General features: G+C 44.9%; 1 protein-coding gene and 1 long non-coding RNA gene across 2 annotated transcripts in view; both read right to left on the bottom strand.

The window, feature by feature from the left end:
• The window catches only part of LOC121654244 (deleted in malignant brain tumors 1 protein-like), a 240,805-nt gene that overhangs the window by 8,569 nt on the left and 215,294 nt on the right, over positions 1-16,942 (bottom strand). The gene's annotated exons all lie outside the window — the stretch shown is intronic.
• Positions 4,336-15,183, bottom strand: LOC121655800. The gene is made up of 3 exons (XR_006013307.1): positions 14,783-15,183; positions 5,702-5,705; positions 4,336-4,345 (listed from the first exon to the last, which is right to left on the bottom strand). It is a non-coding gene; the product is annotated as an uncharacterized LOC121655800 (long non-coding RNA).

The following is a 16,942-nucleotide window of genomic DNA, read 5'->3' as shown; positions in this document are numbered from 1 at the left end:
GCTGGTTTGGTTAGGCTGAGTTGGTCAGAAATAAGGGAAAAACAAAAAATACCTTCAAATATGAACCTAGCCAATATTACTCTACTATTTTTTTTTTTTCTTTTTTTTTTTCTTTTTACATCCTAACATACAGAACAGTGGTCTGTGTGCCATATTTTGCTTGACAGATTTGCTCTACCAAGGGAGACATGTTATATACATGGCTGCCCTTGATATTTTTATTATTTTTATTGTAATCTTATTTTTTTTAGTCTTATATGTTAGTGCCGAACCTGACAGGGAGACAGAGGAAGAGAGAGAGAGAAAAAAAGGGAGAAAAGGACAGGATTAAAATGTGGAAATAACAGTTGTCTATGCTGCCCAGAACATATCACAAAAAAAAACAACAATATAAACTACCACAGTACTACATGATACCGAAAGAAAGATAGGATGATGATGATATAAAAAATTACAATAGTCATCAAACGTACCTGCAGACAAACATACCAACACACAAACATCAGCTACATCTAGTGAGAAGCGGCTGGAGAGACGAGCACGTTTGTGAGCATGCACTTGTGGCCATGCAACAAGAAGGAAATGTGTACCGGCAAGGGGGCCGCGATCACGCAGCACCCCGAAGCATCAGCTGGGGACGGGGGGAGCCTGAGGCCCCAAAGGCCAAGCAGGTCCACAGAGTACCAAGCCCGGGACAGCCAAAGCAGACAGAGCAGCGGCCCACCCGGACCAGAGCAGAGGGGCCCCCAGACCGGAACCGCGATGGGGCAGGGGCACCGGGTAGCCCAGGGCGATGTCGAGCAGGCCCAGCGGGCGCCGGGTGCTGGGGTGCGGGCCGCACGGAGGGCAGGCGCCCCACAGGCCCAAGGGCAACCCTTTCCCCCCAGCAAAGCCCCACCCAGGAGCCCGATGGGGCCCGACCGCCCCAGGCAAAACCACCGTGGGCCACGCCAACCCAACACCAAGGCTAGGCACCCTAGGGACGAGAACATGTCCGCAGGTCCCCCCCTCCCAAAAAAAAACCAAAAAAAAAAACAAAAAAAAAACCCTCTTTACCCCAACCCTTACCCATTCATCCCCCAACCCTCCCCACCCCCCACCCCCACCCCCACCAGGGGCAGCCCAGGGAGTCTAGGGCCTGGTAGGCCCCAGACCCTAGTTGACTAGGTTTGAGCCATTTTAGGACATATTGCAATCTATTAGCTAGGAAGTAATTTAGACAGGTCTAATCCTCCTCTATCTTTCGGCTTCTGTAAAGTTTTTAAACTGATCCGGGGTGGTTTATTTTTCCAGAGAAATCGGGAGATGTGTGATTCTAGCGATTTAAACCAGGTAAAGGGGGGTTTCATAGGAATCATAGAAAACAAATAGTTGATTTTGGGTAGAACCATCATTTTTATGGTGGCAACTCTCCCCATGAGTGAAATGGGTAGAGATTTCCAGCGAACAAGATCATCTTCTATAGTCTTAAGAAGGTGAGTGTGATTAAGTTTTGTTAGTTCTGAGAGCCTGGAGGGAATATTTACACCCAGGTATCTAATGTTACCTGATTTTAAGGTGATGCTGGGTAGATTTTGAAAGCTACAATTGATGGGTAGAACTGTACTCTTAGACCAGTTAACGGAGTAGTCCGACAGTGATGAGAATTTATTAATTAGTGAGATTGTTTCAGATAGAGAGGTTTGTGAGTTCTGGAGGAATAGTAAAACGTCATCAGCATAAAGACTTATTTTATGAAATATATTTTTGGACTGAATGCCTTTAATAGCTTTATTTTGTCTAATTGCAGTGGCTAGCGGTTCAATAAATATAGCAAAAAGTGAGGGAGATAGTGGACAACCTTGTCTGGTACCCCTTTGTAGATTAAAACTTGGAGAGGTTTGGTCATTTGTTCTAACACTCGCATTAGGAGAACTGTATAAGATTTTAATCCAGTTAATGAAAGATGGTCCAAAGCCGAATCTGTTTAGAGTACCTAGTAAATATTTCCAGTTAACACGATCAAAAGCTTTCTCTGCATCTAAAGAAACTATTATTGTTTCCAGGTTATTGATGGTAGAATAATCTATTATATTAATTAGTCTCCGCATGTTAACAGAGGAATATCTGCCCTTTATAAAGCCTGTTTGATCAGGGTGTATAATGAGAGGAGTTACTTTCTCTAACCTTCCAGCTAATGCTTTGCAAATTATTTTAAGGTCAGCATTTATCAGTGATATGGGTCTGTAGCTAGATGGTATTGTGGGGTCTTTACCTGGTTTTAATAGTACAGTAATGGTGGCAGAGTTTATGTTTGGGGGTAAGTAACCATTTTCCTTTATTTGTGTCACCATTTTGAAAAATGTTGGGGCCAGTGTTGACCAGAATTCTTTATAGAACTCTGCTGGAAAGCCATCCGGACCTGGGGCTTTTTTACAGGGCATATATTTAAGGGCTTCATGTAGCTCCTCCACTGTGAGGGGGGAATCTAAGGCCGTGACTTGTTCCTGCTGTAAACCTGGAAGATCTATGTTGTTAAGAAAATGATGGATATCATTGTCTGATGGATCTAAGTGTGATGTATACAGAGTTTTATAGAAATCTCTAACGATGTTGTTTATTGCATCTGGGTCATGCGTAATATTACCTATTGAATCTTTAACAGCCGATATGGTAGATTTTTCCTTATTTATTTTTAACTGGTTAGCTAAAAATCTTCTGGATTTATTACTGTGTTCAAATGTCTCCAAGCGTAATCTTTGCACCAGAAATTCTGTTCTCTTGTTGATTATTTCATTTAATTCCAGTCTAGCCTTCCTTATTTGGTTCATCGTTGGTTCATCTGGTGAAGCACTGTAGGCGTCCTCTAATGATTTAATTCTTATTTCTAATTCTAATATTTTTGAGTTTTCGTTCTTTTTTTTATGTGACGCAAAAGAGATGATTTTGCCTCGCATTACCGCTTTCTCTGCTTCCCACAGAACACATGCTGAGACTCCTGGTTTGTCATTGTTTTCTAAGTATATAGCCCATTCTTTTGTGAAGTAGCTGATAAAGTCGGGATCTTTAAGCAATGCTGTATTAAATCTCCAGCTTTTAGTCGGTGGTGTGATTCTCGTGTTCCTTAAAATAAAGGAAACTGGGGCATGGTCGCTGATAGTGATAGGGTGAATCTGGGTCTCTGAAATCTCACTCACCAAAGAGCTCCTAACCAGAAAATAATCTAGCCTAGAGTATGAATGGTGAACTGAGGAAAAGAAGGTGTACTCTCTGATATTAGGGTGATAAGACAGCCATATATCGCAAAGTCCAAAATCTTCCATATATTGTTTTACAGTGTTTGTGGATTGCCATTTTCGATGATTTACAGTGTTACTAGATCTATCAGCTGAGCCCAGAACCATGTTAAAATCCCCTCCTGTGATCAGTGTGCTATCTGTGTGTTCAGAAAGTGATGTGAAGAAAGAGTGAAAGAAGGAGGGATCGTCAACATTTGGGCCATATAAGTTAGCTAAGCATAACTTCATATTTTGAATAGATAATTTTACTATGATGAATCTCCCTCCTTGATCTGTGATAACGCTGATTTCTGTGAATGTTATTTTTCTATTTATCAAAATGGCTACCCCTCTCTGTCTGGAGTTATAACAGGCTGAGTAAACATGAGGAAACTGGGTTGTAGAGAGAGCATTAACTGATGTTTTTGTCATATGAATCTCCTGTAAGAACACAATGTCTGCCTGCAGATCATTTAATCTATTAAAGATTTTTAGTCTCTTCTCCCTGGTCCCAGCTCCGTGCACATTCCACGTGATAAATCTAAGGATGGTAATGCTTGTGGTGAAAAAGTGAGTGTTGGATGCTTCTTGTTGATATAAATGTGTATGTGTGTGTGTGTGTGTGTGTGTGTGTGTGTAAGTGTATGAATATGTATGCGTAATGTTGTGTGCCTGTGTTGAATGTTATTAAATGTACTTGAATTAATAAATGTGAGTGTTGGGTTACATATACAGGTATTACTAAATGTACTGTGCAGCTTAGCATTAGTGTTATATGGTTCCGTGAGGTGGCAGCTAGAAAAAAAGAAAAACAAAAAAGAGTGCAGAGAGAGAGGAAAAGAAGAATAAAGCGGGAAGAAAATGACAAAAAAGAGGGGGAAGTGTGTGAAAAAAGAAAACGAACCCATAAAAAATAAGTCCAATACTCTACTATTAAAACCAGGTAAAAACTCGACACTTCCATTCAGTTACTCTTTGCTATTTTTATTGAACCCCTAGCTGCTGCCATAAGACAAAATAAAGAGATTAAAGGAATCCATGCCAAAAATATAGAACATAAGATAAGTCTTTATGCTGATGATGTATTACTTTTCCTCCAGAACTCACCGACATCTCTCCCCCAGACAATCACACTTATTAACACATTCTCATCAATATCTGACTACTCTATTAACTGGTCTAAGACTATTATTATGCCCATCAACTGTGACCTACAAAACACACCCAATACTACAATACAGTCTGGAAACATTAGATATCTAGGCATAAACATTTCCCCCAGGCTATCAGAACTAACAAAGCTAAATTATGTCCAGCTACTTAAAGCAATAGAGGATGATCTCTCACGGTGGAGGCGCTTTTCCCATATTACTCATGGGGAGGGTTGCCACAGTTAAAATGATGGTTCTATCTAAAGTAAACTATCTGTTTTCAATGATACCCACTAAACCATCCTCCAGTTGGTTTAAGTCACTGGACTCACATAAATCTAAATTTTTATGTAAAAATAAGCCATCACGTATCAGTCTAAAAACTTTACAACAGACTAAAGATAGAGGCGGATTGGAGCTACCCAACTTTAATCATGTTTTCTTAGCTAACAAGCTGCAGTACACTACCGTTCAAAAGTTTGGGGTCACTTTGCCATTGGATTCAATAGGGAAGTGACCCCAAACTTTTGAACGGTAGTGTATATCTCCAAATGGCTTAAACCTAGCAGTCTGGATGAATCATGGTTAGATGTAGAGCAAGCATTGTGTGAGGATCTGTTTATCTCTGACCTGCCATTCATCAGCTCAACCATCAAAACATATAAGTGTTTTAAAAGCATTAATATCAGTTCCTCTTTAGTGGCTTGGTGGGAATTTCTAAAAATAACCAAATCCTCACTTTTCCCATGTAAGTTTACACCCCTCTGGAACAACCCTGACATCCTGCAAAACAAAAAGCTTATCAATTTTACTCAATGGAAAAATAAAGGAATAAAACAGTTAGAACATATAATAGAAAATGGAAACTTCTTGTCATTTAATATTCTCACTTCACAATATGGAATCAGTAGCAAAAAATTTTTAGAATATCACCAGCTTAAATCTATTATATGTAAAAAATATATCATTAATCAATTAAACTTACAGCTACCTATTAGGGTGGCAGAATTCATGAATCTCAATGCCCCAAAGCTATTATCAAAAACACATAGACTATTATTCAAACTAGAAGACTCAATCTGTCTTCCAACTTCAAAATGGGAGGGTGACTTATCCAGTAACTTTAATAAAGATAAATGGTCACAAATATGTTTAAACACCTTTAAAATGACTAAGAATTCAAATATGCAACTAATACAATTCAAAATTCTGCATAGAACTCATTATACAGGACAAAGGATGTTCAGGATGGGTCTGTCACAATCAAACATCTGCACACACTGCAATGAAAACACACCTGACAACTATCTCCATGCCTTGTGGTCCTGCACAGCTGTCCGCAGGTTCTGGCTTCAGGTATGTGTGGACATGTCAACATGGTTTAAATGTAATATTCCTACAATCCCTGCACTATGTCTACTAGGTGACTTGGGTGACATTAATATGGCAATTAACTCTGCACACATGATACGCACAGCATTATGCATTGCAAAGAAAACTATCCTTGTGAACTGGAAAAACAAAAATAATCTGTGTATTCAGCAGTTTAGGAATCTCTTAGTTGACATCAGTAGTGAGACAATGTCTGCCTCCTCAAAGAACTATTTAGCTGAATCTCATTCCCTCTGGTCCCCTGTGCTTAGTTCCATCACTTAGTGTAGGTGGAGGACTGTGACCTTGTTGCTATAGGGGTTTGGGAAATGGCCGGGAGTGACTGGTGGTTGCAGGTTCTTTGTGGTTGCTCGTGGTGCGGGACCGAGCTGTTCTGCGATGGGGGTGGCTCTGGGTCTGGCCCCGTCGGGGGCTGTGGGGGCCAACGGTTGGAGTCGCCTCGTGGCGGGGACTGAGGCCACTGGTGGTACCTGGGTTGGTGGGTGTCGGTCCTAGGCCGGGCGGCCGGGCTATTCCGAGGCGGGCTGGGCGGGGGTTCTGGGCTCTGGTGCCTGGGGGTGGTCCTCCTCCCTCCGGGGTGGTGGGGTCCGTATGTGGCGGGGGTCTGGGTCTGCCCGGATGTGCTGCTGTGGTGTGGGTTGGTGCATGCCCTGGTGTCTGGTTGATGCTCTGGGACCCAGGGTATGGCCCGGGGGCAGGGGGGGTGTAGGGATTTGAAGGAGGGCTGAGTGGGATTCCTTGGATTATAGGGGGAGGTGCTGGGGTGTGAGAAAGGAATGCTTATATGTTGTGTCTGTGTGTCTATACTTTGGATGGTGTTTGTTTGGATGTGGGGGTATGTTGGTGTGCGTGCGTATGCATGTATTAGGATGAGTGGGGGTGTGTCTGGGGAGTGAGAGTGGGAGGGTAGTATGCTATGTGAGTGTTTATATTGTGTGGGTGGGTCTGAGAGGGCATATATGAGTTAGGATGACCGGGAGTGTGCAAGGAAATAGGCGTGTGCATGTGTTTCTGTGTGTGGTTGGGGCGGGGTTAAGTGCAACTGGGGGGGCTGGGAGGGCCTGGGGGTGGTGGGCCGTGGGTCTGCAGCTGTCCCCATCCTCTCATTCCCTGTTAGGGATGTGGGAGGGTGGGTACTTTCTAGGGTTGGTGACGGCTCACTGGCTGTGGTCCCTGAATGGCCCAGTCGTGGGGGGCGGCCTCTCCTGGCCTGTCTTGCCCTGGGGGGGGCTCCTGGGGAGCGGGGGTGCCTAATGCCACTAGAGGCTCAGCATCCAGAGGGAAGTTGCACCCCGTGGCGACTTGCCTCTCAGTTTTAATTGCACCAAGACACCAAAACACAAGAAACACAACACACAAACAACACCTGGGGGGCATGGCAAGCGGTGCATGTTGGGCGGGGCCACTTAGGTGGCCCGGCTCCCGTCTCATTGCGGTCACTGCCCCTCAATTTTAAATGCACACAACACACACTATATAAACAGTCAGGAGTGAGAGGGTTTTGGGGACCCTTCACACTCCCGTTCCCCCTGTGTGTGGCCGGGGGCAGGCGGGGTGGGGTGGGTGCCCCGGGACCGGGTACCGGGGTGACTGCACTGGTGGGCTGTTGGCTCTGTGAGTGCTGGGTCAAGCGGGAGTGCTTGGGGCTTGCTGTCCTCTGGTCCGCCTGGGGTGTCCCCCGCGGGGCATGGTGGGTGGTGTTGTGGAAATTTCATATTATTCCCTTTACTATATTGTGTCTACTGATCCCTCTCAGGGTAAACAGCTTGTTTAAGTTCTTGGTAATTGAGTTTAATACTGAGTAGCCTGTTGCTATCATGCATTCTTTAGAACAGTTCACTCTGACCTGTGTGACTTATCTGATACCAGCCAGGCGCCTCAGGATGACCCAGCCGGGCATCCTGCCTTAATGTCACTGGGGTTGTTTACGTGCTCAATAAACTGAAAAAGCTCATTAGGTTTGCTGAAGTGTCTAATCCTGTGTGAGGAACAGACAATCTCTTTGTTTGTATTTCATGATGTGCTGTGACGTGAGCATTCTGTTTAAAAGATGCTGCATGTGTGTTTCTTATCAGATTCTGTTCAGATCTCTGTGCTGTCAGACCTCTGAGCAGTCTCTCAGGAATTGCAATTCTATTCTTTCTACTTTTCCTATTCTGTTCTACTCTTTGTATTTCAATTCTGTGTTCGAATAAACTTGTAATCATTCTTCACTTCAGAACCAGACTCCTCATTCCTTGACAGAGTAACTTTTTTTGCCTCAACAACCTGGTGTCAGAAGTGCTCCTGCGTGGTCAGTTTCGGGTTTTACGACGGGTGTCTGATCAACCTGAGTACGTCTCAGCTTTTGTTTTCTGGGGGACTCCTCGTGGATCTCCTTACTGGCCCGCCAGGACCTCGAACATCTTCCATCCTGTCAAGGAAGTCTGGTGAGTGAGAAATTACTCTAGGATTTTAATTTGCTCTCACGCACACACACATCTCTCCCTTTTTAGAAAAGTAGGAAGACGGGCAGCTGGGGGATTTTTGGGAGCTCCGCTTACTAGGAGCAGGCCTGTAAGTCTCATTAGGAGATCTGGGCAGGTTAAAATCCCTTCACAAGGGATTTTGGGAGCTCCGTAGACTAGAAGCGGGCCTGAAGGTCTCATTAGGAGATCTGGGCAGGTTAAAATCCCTTCACAAGGGTGTGAGTGGGTCTCTCGCTGGAAAGCAGTGAGATAGGGCGGACGGATTAGCCGTTATTCCGTATTCTACAGAGACGTCTGTAGTCTAAGGTGTGGGAATATTCCTCCCCGTGCTTAAGTGTAAACATGGGTAATGTAAGCTCCAAAACACCGGCAACGCCCCGCGGTGAACTCTTTGAGTTCATGGAACGTAAGTATGGGAAGATGTGTGTGGAAATGTGTGCGGTGTAGATCCAGAATGGTATTTTTCCAGCCGAAGGCTCTTTGAGCCCGGCGGCATTAAAAATAACCACAGAAGGTTTAGATAGGATGAGGGACAAATTAAAGCCACAGAAACGGGTGAAGGTCTCAGATTGGGACCGCTTAGAAAACATCAGGCGGCTTTAACAAACTGGCTCGCAGAATGTGAGCGTCGGCAGAGAAAACAGAACGCCAGAGTTCTTCCAAAACTTACTGAACCTCCACAGACTGACCTGCACCGACCTGACCACAGCCATGATAAGCGGACGACAACCTCTGTTGCTGTGTCTCACTTTTCTCAGCTGAAAACTAACTCATTGTATCCTCTCTACCTGCATGTCCACCATCGGGCCCGAGCGGCCAGAACACCTCATTCCCGTGCCCAGACCTGACGATGCTGGGAGCCTCTCCGGATCCGGACTTGGATTGCCTCCCCCCAGTCCCGCCACCTCCTCCCACTGATCACGATCCATCCCTGGCGGGAGCTGCTGCCCCTGAACTGATACCGCCCAAGGCCGAAACACAGCCTGATCCGCAGACCACAGAGGAAAAGAAAAAGTCCAAAGCCCCTCACAAAAGCAGCAGAACCTCCCTTGTGACCCTGAGGAAAGATGGCCTGAACTCTGATTCCACCACTCACTCATGCCCCATGGTCGAAGTGGCTGGTCCGACTGGGACCCATTCTGGTCTTCCGAACATGGACGGAGACCGAGGTCGCTGAAGATTGCGACCCAATTGCCCCTTTGACGTCTGGGCCAAAGTTTGCTGATGAGTTTCCTTTTTTCTGCTGCTGGAGCTGCTGAGGGGGGACAAAGAGCTGCACCTGGCTGCTATGACAATGTATTCAGCTCTGTCTGGTCCAAACCCAAACGGAGCCAGACGGCTTTCCACGTGACGTGACTTTCCACGTGGACGTGGGCGTGGTTTTCGAGGACGGGGCCGCCATCACGATGCATGTCATATCTGCGGACAGCTGGGACACTGGAAGGCTGAGTGTCCGCGTCGCCAGCAAAACGGGGGCCGGCAGCTTGCCCTTTCAGACTGACTGGGTGGGGGGGGGGGCTGACAAGGATGGGTCAAGGAGACGCCCCTCATCTCTGGGTGACGTAACTCGCACACACACACAAAGTTTTGACCCAGTAACTGAAAGCTCTCTCTCTTTTTTCTCCTGCTCTGCTGCTGACACACAGACACTAAATGTAAACAAACTACAGATAACACAACACACACACCCAGCTCCCCCACACACACACACCACACACACCCGCTGAAGGTCACAACACTGATGAACACGTGCAGTTTCCCTCGCTCTGTTGCAATGAAGAAACGCTTGCTGTTTCCTCTGACTTTGACAAAATTAACCATGCCATCTCTGTGCTCGAAAGCAGATGCATACCGACGAAGACTGGGACGTATAGCAGCGAAAATACGCATTTAACTGCTGAGGCCTACAAGATTTTCCCAAACCTACAAGTCGAGGTGTCGGGTAAGACCGTTGAATTCATGGTAGATTCTGGTGCAACTAGATCAGTTTTGAGGGCTTCTGAGTTTCCTGTGCCGCTTAAGATGTCTGGTAATTTTGTGCATTCAATCTCTGCGTCTGGGACCACCGTGAAAGAATGGTTGACCGCACCCCTTGGGTGTAATTTACTCTTGGGGTGTAAATTTAAACATTCATTTCTGCTGTCTGAAGTTTGTCCGGTTAACCTTTTTGGGTCGAGATTTGATGTGTCAGTTAAACATTTGTCTCATATCTTTTCTTGATGGAGTGAAAGTTATGGCCAACCCTGACTCCGTCATCACAGCATGGACACACCCCCTGGGAAATCCTGTGTGCTACTGTTGGGAGTTCCCGAGCCAAATTTTTTCTGCAGCAGCTGACTGAGGTAAAATCCTTCGCCCTCTGTCTCCAGCCCTGCTCAGAACTGTGTGTGCATTGCTAACATCTCACGGGAACCCGATGAGAGATTTGAAACACAATGGTTTAATCATTCTCCCGAAACTTTAAAGGTGTCATCTGTAAAGTGGAATGAGCACGTGGCTGCAGCTGTGTTCAGTTTGACAGAAGAACAGAAGGGATGCTTCCTGCTTCTGCATTCCATCCCGCATGCTCCTCCCTACAGCTATGTGAGTGAAACAGGGGTAATGCATGAATGTGAGCCGGCTGGTGTAAATGTGTGTGACTCTGAGTCTGTGTCTGCAGGGTGATGGATGGGTGTGACTGATGACGTCAGCGTGTTGTTGAGTGTGTGTGAGAAGGCCGAAGACTGGAATTCTATCCCTCTTGAACCTGCAGTGATGTTTTTCTTCTGCTGCGAATCCAGCTTGAAGGACACCCCACTTTACTCCGTCTAACCGCTGACCCAGGATCTGATAAGATGGTTTCTCTCTCAGTCCTACAGCTGAAGCAGTGAGAGTGAGTAAAACCTTTTTCTGCCAGAGGTGTAAAGGCCCCCATACTGATCCTAATGTGCATTTATGGAAATACCGAACAGCAGTTTTCCTGCTTTGGTCTGTGTGGTGATGCGAACTGCAACTTCCCTGATTTCCTGTCAACTTTAAGTGGGTGCGTAATTCGCACCAAAACTGCTTGTGTGTCTCTGTGTCCCGATTAATTTATTTTTGCTCACAGTTGGGTTAAGTTAAGGTTTTGAATATCTTGGTACCTATAATTTATAATAAACCAGAAACAGCTTCCATTTTGCTCTTAAAAAGGCTGCATAATAACTTTGAGCCGTGGTCTCATGTGTGAACCATAACATGCTGCATTTAGGGGTTATTAGCAGCCACATCCAAATATACTGGAATCATTTTCTTTGGTATTGCTCTATCATGGCTCATTGCTAAGTTAAAATGGATAACATGGCTCTTTGAGATCAAGGTCTCAAACATCTATAAAAGAGGGAAAATACGTGCTATTTTTACTTTAAAGAATAAACACTGAAGGCCTGATCTATATTTCAACCAAGCAAACTAAAGATCTGAAATCTGTCTAAAAACGAATAAATGAATCCCGGGCACTTTGAGAAAATGTTGATTAATAAACGGGAATAAAAAAAAAATTAAAGTAAAGTTAAGGAGCTCCTCTTTTAACGGTCACCAAATAACCAGATGGAAATTAGTTAAAGTAAAAGGAGGGAAACTTGAAAAACTAGCTCCACAAACCTACATTAATATAGATAAAATAGTTTTTTTGGGTTGTTGTTGCTATTTGAAATAACATGGGAAGGTGCACTGTAAGAATTAATACAGAGATGTACCTGGGGAAAAATACAAACTATTTCATAATAATCTGATATCCATGGATGTTTTAAAATGATTCTCTTGGAAAATAAAATAAAGGATTTGCAAAAGAACAAAAGCGAAAAGCTGCTCGAGCAAATTTGGGCTGATGATGGACACATAATTAAAAGCTATTTAACTTGATTTAATGTCCTTATCATCTCGGAGTTTAATAAATTGATTAAGAAAACTCCAGCAGACTTCATGTCTTTCCAAAACTATGTGATATTGGCCTTTATGGATCCTCCTACATGCAGGGAAAATCTACCTGCTCTGATTTGGCTTTTCTGCAGAACGAGTGACGTAACTGACAAAGTTCTGACTGACCTGAACGAACTGACGGACTTTACTTGACCTTTTCCTTCCAGCAGGATTTTCTCCAGGACGCTACTCTGCTTCCACACAGGGATGGTTGCTGTGTTTCATAATGCTGCTACTCTGATGTTATTAACCAGAAACACCTTTATTTTCCTGATAAGCAGGACTGATGATGTGGATCTATCTACAGGAAAAGACGTCTATACTAAATCTCTTTTGAATATGTGTATGTACATTTTGAAAAATCAAACATGATTTTGACACTTATGACATTCTGGGATAAACTTTTACAGGAAGGATATTATCACCATGGATACGGGTGCATGTGCTGTTTTAGTTCATCTTATCATACTGCTGATGATGCTGCTTTCACAGGGGTGATACCGGAGCAGTGGCCTTCAGGATCCAGTCGTATAGTTTGGTCATTTCATAATAACTTGTTTTTTCTAGATTACAGGAACATGCAGATGTTGTAATAAAAATTATCTGATATGTTTATGTTGGTTATGTGCATGTATGACACTGTCCTGTGGTTTGAGTGAATGTTGATGTGTTTTAGAATGTTTGTTTTGTCCACATCTTTCTCTCCTAATGCTGGTTGCTATGGCGACGCAGTCACCGTTCTAAAAACCGGACGGTAAGTTGGTTTTGAACGTGTCTCGGGTTGCTGACCTTAGCAGGCACCGTTACTCCAGTCTGTAGCACTCCGCCGTCTCTCGCTTGATGTCTCCCTTCTTCTCCTCCTCGCTCCCTCTCTCCTCTGCCCTCTGTTCCTCTCTCTTCACATTCTCTGCTTTGCATGCTGACGGCTCTCTACCTCCTCCTGACCTGCATGAGGATGTGTAACCGGACAAGGTTGGACCTCAGTCCATTTCAGGTTCTCTCTAGCAGGCCTCCTGGTCTTGGAACTGAGCCGGCCCTACCTGGAATCGTCATTGGTGAGGATTCAGTGTTGGTTTATTGCGAAACCTTTTCCATGTGCTTTCTGAGGCTTCACAGGATCAGCAGCTCTCCCACAACCAGCTGAGGATGGGTTTCACATTCTGATGCAGAATGGCTGGATTGTAGTTTGTTCGTGACGTGTTTACACGTCCTGCTAAAACCGTGTGCCATTCGATCCGTCCCGGAGACTGGGTCCTGACTAAGAACCTCAAAAGGATGCACTTGTGGTCCCAGCGGTTCTGTGGACCCCTTCCAGGCTGGTGCCCATTCCCCTGGAGTCCAGGGACACATCAGGTGCCCCCCCGAGGGTGCAGCTGTATCGCCTGGCCCTTAGCCTGAGAAGGAGCCTAGCAACTGGACGTCGTGGCCCCGGACAGAGCGGGTGAGCCTAGCAACACAACTGGATTTTCCTGGCTCCTTCTGACCTGAGCCCACCACTGATCTGCCTGTTTGCTGCTTGCACACCTTTTTCCTGCCTTAAGGTGTGCAGTTCATTTCCCCTGTGGGAAAAAGGAATGGAGCTCTGGATGCGTCAACACCGTCTCCCACCTGCACATTTGGTGGTGTTTCAGTGCAGAGGTTGGTGTCTGCCTCTGTTTGTTTTAGCAGCACTGTTTTCGCTACTGTACGTGCTGTCTGCCCTGACAGCAGGAGTTTCACCTGTTCCCGCCCTCACCTTCACCTGGTACGTTTTCAGTTCCTGAGTTACACAGACTGCGACGCCATGTCATCAATCGTTATGACGAACATGACAATTTGTGGTATGCACTGGCTAAGCAGACCACAACCAAAGTGATTAATAGCACATGTTACGTGTGTTCTCTGATTTGTCCCTATTTAACTCTTCTATCTCCATTTTCTATCTCTTCTCTTTCCATCTCCTGAGGGTTATAGTTGTCCAACTAATATGGTTTGGGTTTGCAGTTCAAAGTCCTTTTTGTATCTGCCTAGAAATTGGTGTGGTAGACGCTATCTATCTTTTCTCATCCCTCACCTCCGTGTGTTGTCGGATCTCTAAGGGGTTCTCGCTCCTCCTCGTATGACTACAAGGGCGTATCTCCACCACTAACTCAGTGCTTGGGGGTGGTTTTTCCACACTATGGTACAGTTAACAATGCGTTGCAGATTGATGCATTTGCTGTAGATTTAGAAAATCTCGCTTTTCTGTTTACTAAGGGGTTCGACGTGTTAGATTACATTAGATTAGATTAGATAAACTTTATTGATCCCACAGACGGGAAATTCACTTATTACAGCAGCAAAGCAAAAAAAAGTGAAAAAAAAAAGAATAAATAGATAAACTTAAGAGTTAAATATAACACAATAAACATAAAAAAAAAACAATAACAGTATGTGGTGACGGTATAAGTGACTGTGTAAACAGTGTAAACAGACTACAACATGACAGCCGGGTTCATGTGTTACAGATTGTTGTAGAGTCTGACAGCAGTTGGGATGAAGGATCGGCGGAGCCTCTTTCTTACACCGTGGGTGTAACAGTCTGCTGCTGAAGGACCTGAGTTAAAGGCCCTCCGGGTCATGACCCTGCAGAATAGGATGGCTCTGGACTTTCTCTTAGCTGAAAGGGGGGGGACCTGCAAGGTTATAGGGGACGAGTGTTGTACATTCATTCCTGATATGTCTACTAATCTGTCTTCTGTTCATGTCACCTTAGAGATCTGTTATCTGGGATGGAGGCTCGGGATAGCTCTGGTTTTTCTTCTGAATTATGGTCTTGGTTTCAGTCAGGTGGCTGGTGGCATATCTTGCTCACAGTTTTAGGCCCCATTTTTGCTGTTCTCATTGCCTGCTGGCTTGTGGTGACTTTCCTCCCCCGGTGCCTCAAGGTTCTGATAACATCTGCGTTTCCTGGTCATTCCCTCCAGATGTTTGTTAGTGCTCAAGGCGACTTTTGTAACACCCCGTTAGATTTCCTGGTTTCTCCTCCCGCTTACACTCCCCGGATCTGTTATGATGATACTGGTCTTCCGCTTGATTTTTCTAGTGATGATGACGTTTAGATTGTGTGGATAGTTCTCTGTTTAGTCATCTTAGTTTGCTCTTATTCTCATTCATATGTATTCTGATGTGTTTTTTGGCTGGAAATTACATGTGTTGAATTGAGGTTGATTTTTATTTCTCCATTCAGAGTTATGATGAAATTTCTCGAATCCTCGTGACTTTCGACTTCTGATGTTTTGTCTGAATGTATATTGGGAAAATGGTGATTTGATTTGATTGTGAATATAATCATTAAGGGTTTTTTTTTTACTACAATTACATTACATGTATTGCATTTCTCTTTTATGGGTTTCCTGTGTTTTGTTTCTTTGTTTCATTTCTCTTTTCATTGTTTTGATTTTTTTTTCGTTCCATTTCTTTTTTTTTTTTTCTTTGTTTTTATGTGTTCATTAGCGGGTTGATGACACCGTAAGAGTTTTGGGTTCACTAGTTGATTGTGGTGTTCTCATTTTTATCCACTGTACATCTCAGCCTCAGTGGTTATCCTTGTTTGATGCATTTTTGTGTTTTTTTCTTTTATGCTTTAATCTTATGAAATTTTCTTTTCTGGTGTGATCAATATGAAATGGGTTTCATTATGATCAAAAGAGGGGAATTGTTGTGGAAATTTCATATTATTCCCTTTACTATATTGTGTCTACTGATCCCTCTCAGGGTAAACAGCTTGTTTAAGTTCTTGGTAATTGGGTTTAATACTGAGTAGCCTGTTGCTATCGTAAGTGGATGCATTCTTTAGAACAGTTCACTCTGACCTGTGTGACTTATCTGATACCAGCCAGGCGCCTCAGGATGACCCAGCCGGGCATCCTGCCTTAATGTCACTGGGGTTGTTTACGTGCTCAATAAACTGAAAAAGCTCATTAGGTTTGCTGAAGTGTCTAATCCTGTGTGAGGAACAGACAATCTCTTTGTTTGTATTTCATGATGTGCTGTGACGTGAGCATTCTGTTTAAAAGATGCTGCATGTGTGTTTCTTATCAGATTCTGTTCAGATCTCTGTGCTGTCAGACCTCTGAGCAGTCTCTCAGGAATTGCAATTCTATTCTTTCTATTTTTCCTATTCTGTTCTACTCTTTGTATTTCAATTCTGTGTTCGAATAAACTTGTAATCATTCTTCACTTCAGAACCAGACTCCTCATTCCTTGACAGAGTAACTTTTTTTGCCTCAACAGCGGGTTATGTGTGATGTGACTGTGTGATGGTGAGTGCTTGTGGGTACGGCACAGGGGAGGGTGTGAGTGTGGGGTTTTATGGGGTGCAGATTGGAGTAGGTGGGGAGTGGGGGGAGGGGGTAGATGGCGCCCTGGTTCCCGGGGTGTGCGGCTGGAACATCGCGGTGTGTGCTGACCTACGACGGGTGGCTGTCTGGGGGGGGGCTCCTAGGCATGTTGCGGGCCCTCTGCCTTTGGGGGGTGGGGCGGCCGCCTCTGGGCTCCTGGGGCCCTGGGCCCTTCGCTTGGGCTGCCCTGGGTGGTCGGTCCCTGGCGGGGCAGGCGGCTGCTGATCTTGGCTCACTGGGACCTGTGCCCCAAGACCGTGGGGGGCTCTTGCTGGGGCTCTCCTCTGCTGCCCTTCGGATGGGGCTGGAGTCGTCTTCGTGGTGGGGTAGTTGGGGTTGGTGCTCTGGGGCTGCTGCTGGGGGCCCAGGTCGCT

Source organism: Melanotaenia boesemani, chromosome 2 (assembly GCF_017639745.1).
Source record: "Melanotaenia boesemani isolate fMelBoe1 chromosome 2, fMelBoe1.pri, whole genome shotgun sequence".
Taxonomy (NCBI): Eukaryota; Metazoa; Chordata; class Actinopteri; order Atheriniformes; family Melanotaeniidae; genus Melanotaenia; species Melanotaenia boesemani.
The sequence above is the reverse complement of the archived record's forward strand: the minus strand, read 5'-3'. Positions and strand labels throughout refer to the sequence as shown.